This window comes from Pelodiscus sinensis, chromosome 5 (assembly GCF_052426305.1).
Source record: "Pelodiscus sinensis isolate ZL-2025 chromosome 5, ASM5242630v1, whole genome shotgun sequence".
Classification (NCBI taxonomy): Eukaryota; Metazoa; Chordata; order Testudines; family Trionychidae; genus Pelodiscus; species Pelodiscus sinensis.
Window position 1 is genome coordinate 38,364,323 of NC_143056.1, and position 20,276 is coordinate 38,384,598.

Below are 20,276 nucleotides of genomic sequence, written 5' to 3' on the forward strand. Positions count from 1 at the left end.
CTACTTAAGGCTGGATTGTTGAAGCCAAGCCTTTCTTTCTTTCCTTGCAATATATTAACTATTATTTGTATTAGAGCAGTATCTAGAGACCCCAGCCAAGCTGGGACCCCCATTGTGCTCTACAGGCACATTGTGCGAGGCAGTGCCTGCTCTGAAAAGTCACTAGTCTAAAATACACAGACAAAGAGTGGAAGAAAGTGCAAGTTCACACAAGAACCAGGAACTGAATCCATAGCTTCTGATATGCAAGCTAGTGCATTCTCCACCCTGTACAGGAGTAAATTAGCTCCCATAGTTATCTGTGCTCACAAATGATCTTGCTTAGACGTCTAAGTATCTGATTTGCATACATGCTCTCATGGGCGCCTGGTCTTTAAGGCAAAACAAGACTGTGCCTACCCAAAGCTGAAGCTATGCTGGCCCTGCCCTCCCTGCCTCCAGCTGCCACACAGGGTTGCTGTGGAATGTTTAGTGTGGCTCAGGCAGGGTGACTGGGAAGGCAGAGTAGCAGGAACCTCCTCAGCAGCACACATGACAGTGGGGAGACTCAGGATGGGAGCAGTGCGGCTTGGGCATGCATGCTCTTCCCTTCCTCGTGGAGGGCAGAAGGGCACGCGTTTGGCATGCTGCTCCTCCCTGTGGTATGAGCAGGGCCTCAGCAAAGAGGGGAGGGCTGTAGGTGGGCCGGGGGCCTGCCTACAACAGCTTCAGCTGCATTGACCTCCCATACATGGTCTGGTAAAAAACCAAATGAAATCAACTGCACCCACAAATAATTTGAGGCTACAAAAATGGAGACTGCACTGAAGCCAGGTTGAAAAAGTTCTTTCCCTCTTTCTATTTTAAGGTGGTGTGTTCTGATGTCTGAAGTGACATGGTCCCAGACACAACTCATCTGTAAAAAGTCATGGCTGAAAGAAAGCTTATACCAGCCAAAGCCATTGTGTGATGCAGTCAGTCTCTGAGTTCTGCTATATTTGATTAGTTAAGTGCTTCTCATGGACAGCTTTGCACCTGCTATTGAAACTCCTGGATGTAAAGAATCCATGTTGAGATGAATTTGCTACATTAATAATGTCCCATCAATAATGAAATGAGGCTAGTTCTGAATTCTTTCTGGGCTCTTCCAAAGTTCTGCACCATTCTCCTTGATTGCTATGGAGTGGCAGGGGTACCCCACCAGAGGCTGTGTAGAACTACATGAAAAACAGGATGGTGGGGGATCACTAATTAAACCTTGGTTTATTTTTGCCTCATACTATTACAGACCAGAACATGCTGCTACTACTACCGTAGCATGAGGTTTCATTGTATCAACATAATATGGTGATACTACATCAAAATTAGAGCACACAGCTGCATCACTCAGGACCTGCCCTGTTAGGGTATGTCTACACTGCCACCCTAGTTCGAACTAGGGTGGTAATGTAGGCAACCGGAGTTGCAAATGAGGCCCGGGATTTGAATTTTCCGGGCTTCATTTGCATAAAGCCGGGTGCCGCCATTTTTAAATGTCCGCTAGTATGGACTCTGTGCCGCGCGGCTACACGCAGCACGGACTAGGTAGTTCGGACTAGGCCTCATTTACAACTCCGGTTGCCTGCATTACCACCCTAGTTCGAACTAGGGTGGTAGTGTAGACATACCCTTACAGACTGTAAAGAGAAATATCCTTCTACAATGAGGCTATAAACACAATATAAAAAGCAATCCAGAGAGCACTTAATTACAGTAATGAATACAGGAAGGTCAAATGCAGCCCAAATATGGCTTTTATAAACAAAAGCTTTTCCAGATACCTAGCCAAAAAAAGATGCCATTTTAAATACTCCAATGGAAACAGTTTTAAGAAAAGAATAAAACCAAAATTCCCCTGTAGTGTTTTCAGTGCAGACTACAGCATCCTGTTAATGCACGTGTTTTCAACTTCACACATGTGACCCAGTCCAGGAGCATACCAAACACTCTTCCTTTCTATGTGGATAGATGGCCCCTGGACTCCGTTAAGAGAGTTCTCAGTATCACTATATAAGTAAATAGAATTAAATGATGTTCAGGAATATATAGCATACTTCCTGGCTTTTGTAGGACCACTAAAACAAGTTGTTGTGCCCTGAGAATATTTTCCTTCATGCAGCTCTTTACATCAGCACTGAGTAGTCCCAAAATGTTGCTATTGTGCCATAGAGGTGTGATATAGAATAGGGAAAGAGCTGTTCTACTGCCAGAGCTGCTGACAGTGGAGACAAAGAGTGGTAGTTGCCCCCAGGCCCAGTGATTTGAAAGGGCCTGGGGATCCACGCTGCCTCTGTCACTACCACAGCAGTGATGGCACCCTTGACCCTTTAAATTGCCACTGGAGTCCCATGCGGTGCAGTCTGGGCAGTGCTGACGGCTGACTCGGGGAGGCACAGTGCAGTCTGGGTGGCACTGAGAGCTGGCTGCTGCTAGCTCTGCCCCTCCCAATCAAGTCACCACCCCTTCTGCAGGACATGGAGCTAAGCCCCACCCCACATATTGCCTAGGACCCAGCAAAGTTTCTTGCCAGCCCTCGCTACTGCATGAGAAACCAAACATGAAACTCAGGAGAAACAAAAGTGAAAGGGACTAATCTACGTTCACTGTCCAAGAGGACAGAAATGCAAAAAGGAAATAAAGTGAAACCAAGAATAAAAAATACAGCATATTATTAAAGTTATTTTGCTTTGATAATCTCAAGGTTTAATATTAACATGGCCAATGAGAGCTGTCTTTCAGAATATCAGATAGCTATCCTGATGGTGTCCCTTAACAAGACATCCCCTTGACTTTGCTTGTTTAAAGTCAACCCAAAAACATCAACAATATTTTGCACCTGAATTTTATTCTACTCTGTTCTGAGTGCCAGTGTATTTCAAGTGAATGGCATTAATCCTGTCTGTTTATTTTCTATGCAATTGTTTGTTCATTCAGTTTGTTTGGCATATAATGAGGTTGTAGGCAGCTAAGAGATGCTTTTTTTTGTATATATCATCATTATGTTTTATTATTTCTACAAGTTCTCACACAGTGGAACTTTCAACCTGATACTATTCTGTGTATTCTAATATCTTCCAATTAATGCCAGCTCCAGAAATGTCTATACAGATTCTGTGTGGTATTTGCCTAATGAGGAGAACATGTTTTCCAGCACTGACCTTTCTGTTGCATTTTAGCTTCCAACAGGAGAGAAATGTTTCTGTCCCTTTTAATGTCAGGCTCCCTGGCTCAATGCAGCTTGAATACAGACATACAAACAAGCAAGATCATTAACAAGGCACTGTCAACTTGAAAATCACCCTTGTGTCCAAACATTTTTTACATGCCACAGATACAAGGAACTTTGGAGATTACTAAAAAATAATAGGGGAGAAAAAGTTCTGGCCTTTCAGTTTGAAGAGGGCTGCACTCTGACTTAATATACATGTTTGCACAGGGGAGTAAGAAAATGTAAAAATCCCTTTAAGAGCATGCACATCTAGCTCTGTCCCTTGCTCTCTGTGTAGCAGGTGGACAATACAATGAAAGGGTATGTCTACACTACCCCGCTAGTTCGAACTAGCGGGGTAATGTATGCATACCGCACTTGCTAATGAAGCCCGGGATTTGAATTTCCCGGGCTTCATTAGCATAAGCGGGGAGCCGCCATTTTTAAATCCCCGCTGCTTCGAACCCCGTGCAGCGCTGCTACACGGGGCTCGAACTAGGTAGTTCGGACTAGGGTGCCTATTCCGAACTACCGGTACACCTCGTTTCACGAGGAGTAACGGTAGTTCGGAATAGGCACCTAGTCCGAACTACCTAGTTCGAGCCCCGTGTAGCAGCGCTGCACGGGGTTCGAAGCAGCGGGGATTTAAAAATGGCGGCTCCCCGCTTATGCTAATGAAGCCCGGGAAATTCAAATCCCGGGCTTCATTAGCAAGTGCGGTATGCATACATTACCCCGCTAGTTCGAACTAGCGGGGTAGTGTAGACATACCCAGAGTGACTTGGAGGATTCTGATACAGGCCAGCACTAATTTACTACTCCCTACTCCCCTGGAGAAAGGAGAAAGCAAGCAGGGAATTGTGCTTCAGTCTGTCACACAGTACAGACTACAGCTACCCTCAACACTAACAGTGGAGCAGAATATATCCTGCTAGCAACATTTTTAAGGATTTTAAAGGGAGGTCAGTAGGAAATTTTAAACTTGAAAAAAATCAAGTTGGCAGTGTCCTTTGAAATTATTGCGAGGGTGCTGTGATATAATCTACGATTTGGGGAGTCTGAAGTGCACAGAAGCACTGGCGAACCTTTCCTGAGCATTCAATGGAACATGACTCAGAGAAGGAAGAACAAAAAAAAACACATGTATAGTTATCACAGTATTAAAATAATCGATGTAAACAAATGAGTAAACTGCCACCTTAAAAATCTGTATAATCTCTTTTGATTGCCCTAACAGTTACAAGGTTATTAATCAAACTCAGAGCTAACACAAAGCAGTCATATATAGTATTCATCTTGAAGTGAGCTTGTTATATTTTTTTAAATGGCCAAACTACTCTATTTTTCATTCTATGATTTCTCATAAGTAATTATACAAAATGCACTGTAAATGCCCCAAAGGAAAACTCAACTTTTATGAAGGAACACAAAACCTTATGTGCAAAAATCACACACACACACACACACACACACACACACACACACACACACACACATTTTTCTTTAATTATTTTTCTCTACCACCTTCCAATTTGTTTTAATTATAAATGTCTATTTGAGGGACAAATGACCTCATGTGCTATGCAATATAAACACACAAACAAGAAAATCTATACCTTCCCCATGCTGTTTGAGCTTTCAATGAATGTTTGTCAGTGAGTGTTTAAAAAACCCCACCTCCTCACAAAACCACTTAAAAATAATTCAACAAACAATATGTGGGTTTTCCCCGGCTTTGAAGCCACCATTTTTTCATACAGTTAATTTTATAGAACTTTCACTTCATCCAGCCTGCTTTGCAGTTTCCCTCCTACAGTATTTCCATTATCCATATCCCAGATCTAATGTATTCACTCTGCAACCCCCGCCTCCCAAAAAAAGATATTTCTGCCAAGTGCCTGTCTACCATACTATGTTACTTACTCATCTGTGAGTTTCATTATTACCTTAATCAAAGATGAGACCTGTTATTTTTGTTAGGAATTTCTGAAAGTTGCTTCTTTTAAAACTGCATCAGCAAAAACTTGATGGATGGAAACAGACTCATGCTCTTTATTCGTGTATCACTAACTCTGTACTGAGAAACTCCATCTCTTTCCCAAGCACATTGTGCATTTGCTTAAATGTATGTTGAAGTTGCATCAAGTTTCCACTAGATGGAAATATATGACATTCCTCCTTTTTGGCTTAATTAAACAGTTACAAAGTTTACTTTTAAAAATTAAATCCAAATAGCTAATAGACCAGACTTCCTTCAAATATAACACAGGGCAATAAAAGTGTAGCCATGTTTTAAACAGATACCCCATTACCGGACCTTTTTGCAACTTCCCTTTCTATTGGTCATCAAAGTATTAATTATTATTAATATAATAATAGTAATATAGTCCTTTTTAATGTGCAGATCACAAAGGACTACATAAGGTAAGAAAGCATTATTATCCCCATTTTACAGGTGGAGAAACTGAGGCATTGTGAGCTGAGGTGACTTCTCCAAGGTCCCACAGGACAACAGGGGCTCGTCTACACTGGCCCCTTTTCCAAAAGGGGCATGTTAATTTCACAGGTCGTAATAGGGAAATCCGCGGGGGATTTAAATATCCCCCGCGGCATTTAAATAAAAATGTCCGCCGCTTTTCTCCAGCTTTTAGAAAAGCCGGAAAAGAGCGTCTATACTGGCCCCGATCCTCAGGAAAAAAGCCCTTTTCCGGAGGATCTCTTATTCCTACTTCAAAGTAGGGAAATCCCCCGCGGATTTCCCTATTACGACCTGTGAAATTAACATGCCCCTTTCGGAAAAGGGGCCAGTGTAGACGTAGCCCAGGAGTAAATCAGGAACAGAACTCAGATTGCTTCACTCGTTAGCTCCCAGAGAAGGATAAGAAAGGATTTCAACCTGATTGTATGATTTCAAATAAGAAGCCTGGAAAACAGTTAAGAATAATTTAATCAGATCTGTAACATGATTCTGATGGTGTGTGTCTGCGATTCCTGACACTGTGAATCAACATGCTTCTCTTTACTATATTCACCAGTTCAAATGTATTTTGTGTCATCATTCTCAATATTTAATAATTCACTCCCAGGAGCGGCATAAGGATCTTGCGGAAAACGGGAGTTTTGTGCAAAAAAAAGTCCACACACCTTTTTTTTCCGCAAAAACCCTTTGCGCAAAAAATGGCATGTGTAAATTATTCAAATGAGGTGTGATGATATGCTAATATGTGCCTCATTTGCATACTTGCTGCCCGCAAAACCAGCAGTGTAGACGTAGCCTTAGGGTTTTTGAGCTTCCTCAGTCGCCCACAATGTGTTCTGAAATTTTATTTGTCCTTTTAATATGTGTTCACTTTTTTTTTATTGTATCCCTTTGGTATATATGGTCATGCCTATTTTCTTCCACAATTTGATCTGAGGAAGTGGGTCTGGCCCACGAAAGCTCATCACCTAATAAACCATCTTGTTAGTCTTTAAAGTGCTACATAGTCCTGTTTTTTGTTTCAACTAGACTAGACTAACACGGCTACATCTCTATTACTATTCCACAATGTGTATGTGACAGTTAGAGGTTGGGAATTCATCCTTACATTTATGCAGAATGTACTGCAGGGAAGAGAAGAAGTGAAACAGTTCCCCAGGAGATTCAGAGACTGCATTTTGTATGTATAGAAGTGCCTCAGTGACCAGAGTGGCCAAACAGGAAAAATATAAGCAGTTCATTCAAATTTCTTGAACACAAGAGTTTAATTGTAAATTTGCTGGAGAGACACAAAAAATCAGCCTGTAATTGTGATGCTCACGATTGTAACATGAGTGCCGGCAACATGAAATCTGTCTGAGTCAGATCTGTTGAGTTATCCATTCACACAAAGCCTCACATTTTGATTTCACTGGTGGAGCTTCACTGGCACAGGATATAAGAACATAACATAAAAACATAAAAACAGCCATACTGGGTCTGACCAAAGGTCTCTCTAGCCCACTGTCCCGTCTTTCAACAGTAGCCAATGACAGATACCACAGAGGCAGTGAACAGAACAGGGAAACATCAAGTGATCCCTCTCATGTCATCCATTTCTAGCCTCTGACAAACAAAGGCTAGGGACACCATTCCTACCCATCCTGGCTAATAGCCAGTGATAGACCTAACCACCATGAATTTATCTAGTTCTTTTTTTAACCCTGTTAAAGTCCTCGTCTTCACAATATCCTCTGGCAAGGAGTTCCACAGGCTGACTGTGTGCTGCATGAAGAAAAATCTTCTTTTGTTTGTTTTAAGCCTATCACCTAGTTTCATTTGTTGACCCCTAGTTCTTATGTTATGGGACAAGAAAATAACTTTTCCTTATTCACTTTTTCCACACCAATTATGATTTTATAGGCCTCTATAATATCCCCCCTTAATATCCTCTTTTCTAAGCTGCAAAGTCCCAGTCTTTTTAATCTCTCCCCGTAATCATTGTTTCCTATTTCTGAATCTTTTCCCATGCTAATATATTTTTTTTGAGATGAGGCAACCACATCTGTATGCAGTATTCAAGATGAGGGTGTACCATGGTTTTATATAGAGGCAATAAAATATTCTCTGTCTTATTTTCTATTCCTATTTTAATGATTCCTAATATCGTATTTGCTTTTTTGACTGCTGCTGCATATTTAGTGGATGTTTTCAGATAACTATCCAGAAAGACTCCAAAATCTTTCTCTTGAGTAGTTATAATTAAACTGGTCCCCATCATTTTGTATGTATAGCTGGGATTGCTTTTTCCAATGTGCATTACTTTGCATTTATCAACATTAAAATTCATTTGCCATTTTGTTTCTCAACCACTTAGTTTTGTGAGATCTTTTTGAAGCTCTTCACAGTCTGCTTTAGTCTGAATTTTTACATCAGTAGGAAAGAAGAATCAGGCCCCAGGATTTTTAGTTCTCTATAACTGGGCAGCACATTTATTTGCCCGGTTGTACATGCTAATTAGGCTTTGATTATTTCATGCCATTAAAGCCTGATGCAAAGCACAGTAATGTCAATGGAAGAAATCTCAAGCTATGCGTACACTGCAGTGCTATTTTGGGATACTGGTGGTATCGTGAAATTGCTATCCCATGTTTTAACAGCAAACCCGTTATTTCAAAAATATAACAAGCTTGCTATTCTGACATCACTCTACACTTCATTCACCGAGGAGTAAGGGATGTTTCAGAATAGTGGGTTATTTTGAAATTTGGTGCTTCATAGACAGTGCCAAAATATGAAATAAGCTATTTTGAAATAAGCTATGCAATTTGTGTAGCTCAAATTGCATAGCTTATTTCGAGCTACAGATGCAGTGTAGACGCACCCTTATTGACTTCCACAGATATTGGAGCAAAACATTGGAATTTTTGCTGACTACTTTCTCTAGTGCTTTCCTTAATTCAGTTTAAAGTCTTTTTCGAGTAATGGCTGTCATCTTCTATTTCTTTCCCTTATTACACTTGTGCTAGTCTGCAGAAGATATTTCTCATTTGATACCAGAGTCCTAATTCTTAAAGGTTTTTTCCCATAGTGTAACTCGCAGTGTTTTCCATTAGCTATCACAACTTCAAAGGCCTGCTCATAACTGGCAAAGATTTACAATTTCGTGTAATGGTAGATAATGAAATGTCTTTGATTATTAATGTGTCAGTGCATAATCATTTATAGTTGAGGCCCCTCCGGATGTTCACTAATTCTGCCATTCTATCACCTTTTCCAACAGTTTTGTGCTCTAAAATCTCAGCTCTTTTTTAATTTAAATACTTTTCTAGTCCTCTTAGTTGTAAAGGTAACTTTGAAAATATGAGCCAAATGCTGTGTTGTCTGTCTAAGACTTGCAGCTGGCCTGAAACACTGTTTTTGAGAGGTGAGAATTGCACATTGCATCTCAGTGGGTTGTTGTCAACTCTGAAATTTTCACTGCTGGTTGTTTTAGCAGAAATATCTAGTAAGGTGCCAGAGCCCAAATTGCCTCCCCAGCCAGTAAATTTAACATCAAAATAAATAACACAGTGGCTACTCCACTGAATGTATCATTCATGTTCAGTTTCAATTAATTAAAACCCTCCATTTTAAAATTTAAATGAAACTGCCAGATCATTTACCAGTCTGTTGCACTACTGCTGCAGAATATAGGGAAGATGCTGCATGACATATGAGACTATGATCAGAGTAACTATATAATTCTTTGTATAAGTCCATCTAGTCCTAAAGTTAGTTTTACTGAAGGATGGAGCAGTAAATCTAGAGTGTGCAAAGGCTTGTGATTGTGCAGTTGTCAATCCATCGTACAAATACTACAGCTTCATGTCTACTGTTCAGCATTCAGTAGGAAGATAGATATGATAAGGAGTGGAGTATAAATACTTAGATGAATGGATAGGTGGATTTTAGGCCAATGACACATTTTGTCAACAATTTATTTTAGTCAAACAATGCCTTTTTCAGTCCCACAAGCAAGCATAACTCTTTCTTATGCTTGGAAGATAAACCAATATAATATAGTATCTTTCCAGCACAAATCCAACTAGCAGAACCAGGTCCTTCATGATTCTGTGAAATAGATTATATTTGTCACAGGGGATGTATACAGGGACATCTGATTTGCTAGTTTGCAGTTTAGGAAACTTGACCTCTAGTTACTCTGTAGTTTCATCACAACTAATGTCTCCAAACTGGCAGTGCACATTGAAACCACCTCTCTCTGAATTGTCTTCTGTTTGATATAGTCTCTGGGCATGACAGACTAGCAAAGAATCATTAATTTCTCCCCTCTTGTCCTGCCACTTTTACACAATGTCAAAGGGCAGGAGTGACATAAAGTAGCTTTTGTGGACAATAACCAGAAGACTGCTATCTGAAGACCATGGTGTATGGGGTCATCAGCAGAGGGAGCCAACAGGCCTCTGGGCGATGAGGGAGGCGGGGCAAGCTCTGCATTCTTGGAAGGGGCAAAGCCTTAAACAGATGGGCTGTGTCTAGACTGGCCAGTTTTTCCGGAAAATCAGCCACTTTTCCGGAAAAACTTGCCAGCTGTCTACACTGGCCACTTGAATTTCCGCAAAAGCACTGACTTCCTACTGTAAGAAATCGGTGCTTTTTGCAAAAATACTATGCTGCTCCCATTCGGGCAAAAGTCCCTTTTGCGCAAAAGGGCCAGTGTAGACAGCTGAGATTTGTTTTGCGCAAAAAAGCCCCAATCGCGAAAATGGTGAGTAGGGCTTTTTTGCACAAAAGCGCATCTAGATTGGCCACGGACGCTTTTCCGCAAAAAGTGCTTTTGTGGAAAAGCATCTGTGCCAATCTAGACGCTCTTTTCCAAAAATGCTTTTAACGGAAAACTTTTCCGTTAAAAGCATTTCCAGAAAATCATGCCAGTCTAGACGTAGCCATGGGGTGAGGCTGAGGCAGCCAGCCCCCAGTACCACCCAGATGGCCCATTCCCCCCTGCCAACTCTCAGAGCTTGTGGTGCAGGGCTCTGGAGTGTGTGCACTATCCAGCATTTCAGCAGCTATTCTAAAGGACCTAGGACTCAGATCTGTCTATCTGATGTTCCTCATTACTATATTATCTGTGCAGCTCTTTCTCTCCTGTCTTTCATTTAAGGCTCCTTAAATAGCACTATCTTTTCTGCTTAATTCTTTCCTGTTCAGTTTCTTTTCTATTAATTCCAACCAAGTGTCCCATTTCCCAACAGTAAATCTTCATTTAGCATTCTTTGCCCCACATTTATCTTGTCCATGTGTAATCTCTCTACAGTTAGAGCAGACACTGCTGTTATTTGCCTTGGTAACATCAATAATACTTTACACATTTTTTTTTCTTTTGGTTATAGTGACCTGTAAAGAGGAGGAGGGGTGGATGGTGCCCTTTTTTCTTTCTCTGGGGTGAATGAAGAAGGCCTGTGCATCTTTCTGTTTGTTTCTTTATTTGTTAAAGGGGTGGTTTTTTTCTTTCAAAATTCAAGTCTTCTCTACACTGTTCTTACAAAAATCCCCATGGATCATTAGAGAACTAAAAATAGGATTATGACATCACAGATTGTGAAGAGGTGCAATCTGATTAACTGAGAAGGGAAGTGAATCTTATTCAGCCATTTTTAAACTCTGTGTTAAACAGAAGTTAATAAATTCAAACAATTTAACAGTGCCTAGCAAAGGAGGGAAGAAAAAACTCTTTATCAATGATGCAATAGCCTACCTATTACTAAAGGGATGGGAAAGCTCCCAGTCCATTTTGTCTCCATACATAATTTTATCTACTTCTTATATAGGCCCACTATCCCCCAAATACCTAAAAATTCAAAGAATAATATCTCTCCTTCTTCCATCCTTGTAGGAGTTGATATAGTTGATTGGGCGGGGGTGGGGGGGAGGGGTGTAAGGGAAAGGTCCTTGTTTTTTCTACTATTCATTCCCCTGAATCTTCCAAGGACACTTCTATCAAACCCAGAAAGGATAAGATTTGACATTATTGGTATTTCTAAGGTAAATGCAAATGGTTTAAAAAGGACACAAGAACTACTTATTTATTTTTCTATACAGCTCATCTCTAAAGCAATTGTTCTCTCTCAAGCCCAGGTACTAACAGTGACTTTCCATACCTGCAGACCTAATGAAAAGAACTCTAGATTCATTTTGCTTCAACTCCTACAATCAGCCTAGGAAAATGGTGGCAGTTTGAATATGTAAAAAACAGCTTGCTGTTCCAATGTAAGCCTGTTTGAGAACAACACATACTTCCAGCATCACCACCTGACTTCACCTGTACTCATTCAATGGATCTATTGCTCCAGTGGGAAAAGCTATTCTGTTTCCTCATGGCTCAGCTGGGGGACATATTTTTGTAAAAATTGACTCACACTCTCTTCTTAATGTTTTGAGGGAATTTGTACACAATCAACCCAGAAAAATAGCAGGATGGTATGGGTGGATGTGTGGATGGGTGTGCGCGCATGTGTGTGTGTGAACAATAATAAATAAAAGACAAAAAGATCAGAATTCAGTCTACCAGGATTAACCCCACACACTTGATGTCATTATGTCTTTTTTGTTCCCAGATTTCAAATCATTTTAACGAGATAATTTACATTGAAAGGTTACTGACCAGCTATTTTTTCAGCAGTGTTGCTCAGTAACAGATCATTTTATAATTCTCTATGGCTGTGTCTACATTGGCCCCTATTCCATAATAGGGATGCTAATGTAGCACTTTGGAATAGGCAAATCCGCGGGGGATTTAAATATCCCCCGCGGCATTTGCATTAACATGGCTGCCACTTTTTTCCGGCTTGTAGATAAGCTGGAGAAAAGCGCCAGTCTGGACGCGATCTTCCGGAAAATAAGCTCTTTTCCGGAGGATCTCTTATTCCTACTTGAAAGAGCTTATTTTCCGGAGGATCGCGTTGAGACTGGCGCTTTTCTCCGGCTTATCTACAAGCCGGAAAAAAGCGGCAGCCATGTTAATGCAAATGCCGTGGGGGATATTTAAATCCCCCATGGATTTGCCTATTCCAAAGTGCTACATTAGCATCCCTATTACGGAATAGGGGCCAATGTAGACACAGCCTATGAGTATGTCTACACCACAGAGAAGATCAAAGCTGTTGATCTTCCAAGGTTTGAATTATTGGAAATAGTGAACATACGCTAATTCGAACTGAGGGGCACTCCGGTGAATGCCGGTACTCCTGCTTCCATGAGGAGTAAGGGAAGTTGAAGGGAGAGTGTTCTCCCTTTGGCTTCCTGAAGTGTGGACAGTGCCAAAAGCTGAGTTAAGGTACTTCGACTTCGACTTCCGCTATGTAAATTAACATAGCTGAAATTGCATATCTTAATTCAATCTTATCCTATAATGTAGACATACCCTAAAGGAGTAATTTTGAAATAACTTCCCTTCTTTCAAAATAACAAGGTGTGCTTCCACACTACCAAGCCTCATTATTTCAAAATAATAACTCCTGCTTGTGAAGAGGAATAAGCTTACTTTGAAATAGTTATTTCTAGAGTTATTACTTTGAAATAACTTATTTCAAAATAACCCAGTAGTGTAGACCTAGCCTAACTGTCCACAGCAGGATGGAGGTCTACCATGAACTAACTAGATACTCTTGAAGTTGTCAGTTAATCTTATACACACTGGCTACGTCTACACTGGTATGAATTTCCGAAAATGCTTTTAACTGAAAAGTTTTCTGTTAAAAGCATTTTTGGAAAAGCGCATCTAGATTGGCAGGATGCTTTTCCGCAAAAGCACTTTTTGCGGAAAAGCATCCGTGGCCAATCTAGACGCGGTTTTCCGCAAAAAAGCCCCGATCACCTTTTTCACAATCAGGGCTTTTTTGCGGAAAACAGTTCTATGCTGTCTACACTGGCCCTTTTGCGCAAAAGTCTTTCGGAAAAAGACTTTTGCCCAAACGGGAGCAGCATAGTTTTTCCGGAAAAGCACTGATGATTTTACATGAGATCATCAGTGCTTTTCCGGAAATTCAAGTGGCCAGTGTAGACAGCTGGCAAGTTTTTCCGCAAAAGCAGATGATTTTCCAGAAAAACTTGCCAGTCTAGACTCAGCCACTGGATTTTGCATAAAACCTAGGATGTGGTTTTCAGAAGATGATTTGATTGTTCCAAACCTTTAACCCACAGCAGAACATTACAATGGGAACAGAATTTATCATACACTTCTATAAATCCAAAGTGACTCCATTTGGATCTGTGGTTACTTTGGCTTTACACTGGTATACCTGAGATCATAATCTGGCCTCACATTAGCAGGGCTAAGGCGAACATATTTTCTCTTTCTCTAGCAAAATGTGAAAGAATAAGAGCAGCTGCGTGGCTCCCTTGGGATTTCCTGTTACTGTTGAATTGTTCTGAGCATTAACTGCTAAAAAGTGTCTTGCTTCTCAAGCTCAGTCTTGCCTGTTAATGTAAAAGCACCATTAGAAACCTGATCTCCGTCCTTGCTTGGCTGATGATCATTGTTCTTGACATTCACTGGTGCTCAGGACTGTGACTAATTTAGTGATGCTGAGTTGTTCAGTGACAAAATCTGTGGGTGGAAATGAGATCTGACAGTGCAGCCTATTCATCTGTGGTATAAAGCAGAATGATGAGGGACAGTTGCTCTCTTATATCTTAATATAATGGTGATAGATGGGCCAGAAACAAAACCACACACCCAAATACACACTCAAATCCACCTGATCTGAACTTTGAGTTTCAGATCCATCTCTATTTCACCCCCTTCCTCAACACCCACCCATCCAGTACAAAGTCCCATTTCCTGTAGCTATGCTGCCATAACCCCATAGTGTAGACACAGCCTATAGCAATAGAAAGGGGTTTTGTTTCCATTGCTGTAGGAACTCCACCTCCCCACACAATGCCAGCTGTTGTCAACAAATTTTTCCAGTGACCTAGCAGTATCTACACCACAGAGTAAGTCAGCTGAACTACGCTTGGAGCATGAATTTTTCACACTCTTGATCACCTCGGCTATGGAGGTTTAAGTTTTAAGTGTAGACCTGGCCAAAGGAATACCCAAATACTGACTTTCTGCTCAAAGGGCTATATTGAAGCTGGTCTTTGCCTAGATCTGCTCAGGATCTTTCAATTGCTCAGAGGTGCCATGTGCCAATGTAATTGTATCCTAGTCAATGAGAAAGCTAGTCACCTTCAAAAAACTTTTCTCTCCCCAAAAGAGAAGTAATCAGATATGAATGTGATAAATTAATTGAAATGGGCAGGACTGGTGAAGAACCTGCAGCTCATTGGCCCTGTGTGAGTTGCTGTGAGAGAACAGCGTGAATGTAGCAGATTGGAAGTCAGGGACTGGCACACTCCTGTGGAGCATGGGCCTGGCTGGGACTGGAACAGTAAGGTTTTTCACAAGTGAAAGCTGAGGTGAATTGACAGAGCTATGGTGGAGGGGAGCACACACAGATATCATCTTCCATCACAGCATTACTGATCAGCCACTGAACAGATCATCTCCTTACTTATTACTAACAGTTGGATTTCTTACATAATACTGGGAACATTTATTTTGACTTCATCTTTTTTTGGGGTAGAGGGAGTCAAGAGGCTTGATTCAGCGATATACACTTGAATGCAGACCCTTGCTCCCTGCTTTGTATCTGTTTTGTACCTGAAAAAAACAGTCTCCTTTTAGCTTCCATTTGCCTAACAAAGCCACAGAGTCCATCTTTTCCCTCGTGTGAGGAGAAGATGTTCAACATCACCTGTGCTCCTCAGCACTGCATGCAGAGCAGATGGTTCAGCCAGGTCACAATGCACATAAGGATGGAAGAGATTATATGCCAGAGACTTTTCACAGGAGAGTAGAGGCAGCCAGATAGGCACAAGTTTTATTCTAACATGGATTTAAAGGGAAACTGCTAAAAACCATAGGCCTCAAACATAGGTTTTGTAAAATCAAGGTATTCCAAAATATGAATAAAATGCAGCTAGGATTTATTTATTTTAAAATTAATTTTCTATAAAATATTTCCCTGAAAAAAGTAACTTTATTTGCTTGGAAATAGTCCCCTGCAGCAGTAAATGCACTGGGCATGCTCATGAGAATCAGCACTTCAAATAGCTCAGAGAGAAAATGTGAGTATGACCGGTCTCATTTCACAGCCCTGGAGTTGTAGTTGTATAAAGAGCACAGGAGAAACAAGTAGCATCAATGGTGAAAAATAACTGAGATGTTTAACATCCTTTTGGTTTTAGTGACGTAACACTAACCCTAGCCTCATCTATGGAGACCCCACATAGTGACAGTAGTCACTGCAAGCTGTGCTAGTCTGTGTGAGTTAAGCATTTACTTACTGGCAGGACTGCACTACATATTAGAAAATGGATTTCTATTGGCATGAACTGGGTATTTGATATTACAAGGCACCAGATGCAAATTCATAACCAGAGATAGTGATGACATGAGTTATTTTACCTTTTAATTAAAGGGGATAGTTAACCATCTAATTTTCATATTTTTCTATATTTTTATTTTCTAGAGTTGTTATTAATAACAATTTGGAATCTGGAAATGAACATCTATAGTGTTGCTAAAGGTTTCCTCCTTTATATATTTATTGTAGGGTGAACACTGGTCTAACCACACTGATCTTCCACTGTGGAATTTCTGGGAGTTGTGGGCAATATGCTGTATCATTATCAGAGAGTTCCTCATGACTTCACAGACTGTTCTCTTCTTGAAGAATGGCACAGAAGTGCTAGACAGTGTATGCTGCGTTGTCATCATAATGTTTTTCTTGAGACCTAAGTTGTGCAGAGTGGTGCTTTTTCGCTTTTTTTTTCAGGGTTGCACAAGCACGCAGGTCTGAGTATGTTCGTTTGCCAGGAGTACTGACCTGTACACACTAATTTGTTGTTGTGAGCTAGCTGGAAAAAATGAAATCTATCTATCTATATACATATTCAAAAACTTACCCATTTTTTGATCATCTCAAGGAGCTATAAAGATGGCCTGGAAACTAGGATGTGCAGTGTATGTGCATTGTATGATGATGTGTTAGCTTTCATCTCTGAGTAGCAGATAGATTATCTGCCAGTTTGCCCTCCATGCTTGGGAGATGCTCCCTGTTAATATCTGCAAAGCTACCTCATTCCTTGCCTTCAAATCCCTCCTCAAAATGTTCCCTCAATGTGATGTCTGCAAAAAAACTTAGCAATAATTAGGCTGAGGCCACTGCCTGTCATGATGACAAATATTGTCTCATTGTTTCTTTGTACTCTTCTGTCTGTCATCATCCATCTATTGATTCTTGACTCAAACTGGAAGAAGCTCTTTTTCAGGGAATTTTCTGTTCTGTTTTTGTACAGCATCTAGCACAAGGAGCATGGAATATGACTGGGATTCTTTGGAGTTACTATAGTATTGCTGGTAGTAAATAACAACAAACCACAAAGCAATTCATAAGTAACAGGAGAGCACAAGCATCCTCTCTGCTGTTTGTCAGGATCACTGACTTGTATAAACTGATTATTGCTGTAGGGTTGGTTGTGCTGAATGCTGGTCTGCCAGGTCTGATTTTCTTATTTAAAGCGTACACTAGCTTTGCATCTAGACAGAAGAAAGAGCAGAGAATATTAGAATTTGTGGTCCTTTCACGCCTGCCATTTACTCTTCTAGCATTGGTAGTTTGGTACTTTTTCGTTTCATATCAAAATGTGAATCTGCACTTACTGCAGCAGTCTCTTAGTGGAAGCTTTTTCCAGGCTGGGAAGATGAATTTGGATCATTTTGAGCTAAGGAAATGAGACTGTTGCATATCTGTTTCAGAGCACAAGATCATTTCCCTGTGTTGCTCCTTCCTGGAGATTAGAGAGTAAGGGAGTGAATGCACATCTGGATATTCAAGTTGCTTTGGCAGGGATCGGGGTGAGTGGAAGAGACAATGTAAAGATCAAAACCATGACTGAGTTTCATCTCAGGGTCTGTACTAACTTCTGCCAGTGTAGATATGGGTGGAATTGCCCAATGAGGTAACAAAAAGGCCACCATAGGGAATTTTGTTGTTGTTGTTGGGCGAACCTATAGGCAGTCTCCCTTCCACAAAGGGACTAGGAGTGAAATCATTGTGTGATTGAAATCACTGAGGGAGGGGCGTTGCCATTTACTTCAATGGATCCAGACTTTCACCCTAAGAATGAGCCAGCACCACCTAACATGTAAGCAGGGTCCAGGAAAGACGTGAGAGGAGGGCAGCTGAGGTATGCGTTGATTCCACATGTCTTCTGGGCAATCTGTGAGGATGAGGATCAGTGCAGAGCAATGTACTGGGGCCAAACACCACAAAGACAGGCAGTAACAAGCAGCTGCTGACCCTCACAGTGAATCTTTTTTGAGGTGCAATTTATGGGCAAAGAAAGGCAGAGTGGGGAAGAAAAGGGCTGTGGCATAGCTGGGGTGGGATTAAGGAAGAAGGCCCAACACTCACCCAACAGCTGTGGGAGCTTTTGACATCCAAACTCCCCATCACTTGCCTTCTCATGGCAGATGAGTTTTTACTAAAAGTGGGGGAGAGAAAAGTTGGCATCTTGTGCCTTTAAAATATCCAGAGAGCAGGGAAAATGGGACCCTTTATCTGGAAGGGCAGCCAAACTCGGAGAAGGAAAACTCTGACCTCAAGCCCCCATTTAGGAGTTAAAGGAAGGCTGGTGTGGGCAGTGGTGACACCATTACCTCCTGTTGGCAGTCTGCCACGATTATGGCAATGAAGTGGGAAGAGCATGGGTATGTATTTAGTCTGACTGGGGATAGGCCTTCTCACTGCAGTGTGTGTCGGGGACACTAACTGATAGACAATCACTGTGGCTGGAGCAAGGTGAGTATGTCTACACTACAGAGTTTTTTCAGAAAAACAGACATTTTTCTGAAAAAGCTTCACTTACATCCACACTGCAATCATGTTCTTTTGAAAGAAAATCGAAAGAACAGAGGGGTTTTTCCGGCGCAGGTAATCCTCATTCTACGAGGAAAAAGCCTTTTTCCGAAAGAGCTCTTTCGGAAAAAGGCGTGTTTGAACAAGGAAGAGGGAGTTCTTTCGAAAAGAGAAAAAAGCACAGGTGCCCTGGTGGCCACTCCGTCCATAGTAATCACAGCCAAAATGCGACACAGCATCCATTCAGTAAGGACGCTATCTTTCAAAAAAGCAGATTGCTTTTTCGATGAGCTTTGGCAATGTGGACGCTCTCTTTCTGAAGAAGTTTTTTTGGAAGATCTCTTCTGGAAAAGCTTCTTCTGAAAGAAGCCTGCAGTTTAGACACAGCTGGTGACTACATCAGTGCAAGCAGTAGAAGAAAGGGCTCTGTGGCTGCTGGTTATTGCAGCAGGCACCCTGAGCTTGCCCTGGAAATATGACACCATACAGCAAGTGTAACCCACATACCTAGTGGATGTTCACATTCCCTTTACAATGGAAACACATTCCCAGGAAAGGGAGGAAGCCATAATCCAGAACAGGCCTGATGATCCAGAGCATAGTTACTACAAAATCTCCCTGAAGGCTGAGAAAAAATATCCATTCCCCATCCCTTAATTAAATATTACCTTGATTCTAAACCCTGCCCCTTTCCCAGCACCAGTCCCATCTATATGGATCTAATATAGGTTCATAGGAACAGGAAAAAGAAGATTCCTCACTCCCTTATTAGGACAAAATGACAACCACATTCTTTCATGGCTGCCACTGCAACCTAGAGTTTACTACAGCCACACCTCTTATGCAACTCTTCTCTAGGAGGATCAATGGCACATTCAGTGATAGATGTACCCACCCCACCCATACATCTGTCCTACCCTAGCTCCTGAGCTCTCACATTACTGGAGGGTCACAGGGGAAGCATGGACTCCTTCATGAGGCCCCAGCTTCTATTCTTTGTACCGCACAACCACACCAGTGGGGCCATCCATAATCATGGAGGGGGGGATGATTTAACCCTAAAAGAAGTAAAGGAAATAGGGAAATCTCAAACTAAGGTTCCCGATCAATTATGATCATTAATGATTCTGCAGCACCTTTCAGAAGCTTAAGGGTGATAGACTTAATACTAAGTCCTTGTGGTCCTGCACAAATGTCCCTCTACCCTCCCAAATTCCCCTTGCTGTATTAGATGGATGTGGTATATGTTTTCCATTCTGCTCCTAAACAGCTGTGATATTTCACCCCAGAAGGGGCAGTATATGCAGCATATGCAACATGTATTTTCCTTTAGATTCCCTTAAGATGAGGGAAAAGTACATGCTTGGAGGAATTGAGGGTCCTCCACTGCAAAAATTCCTTGTTAGCTAATCTCTAAGGCTATGTCTAGACTACATGCCTTTTTTGAAAGAGGCTTTTTTGAAAGATACTTTCAAAAAAGCCTCTTTCAAAAAAGAGCCTCTAGACTACAATCAGTACTTTTGAAAAAGCCACTTTTTTGAAAGAGAGCACCCAGGCAGTCTGTATGCTCTCTTTCGAAAAAGCACAGTTTGCATTAAATAGCGCCTTTTTTCAAAAGAAC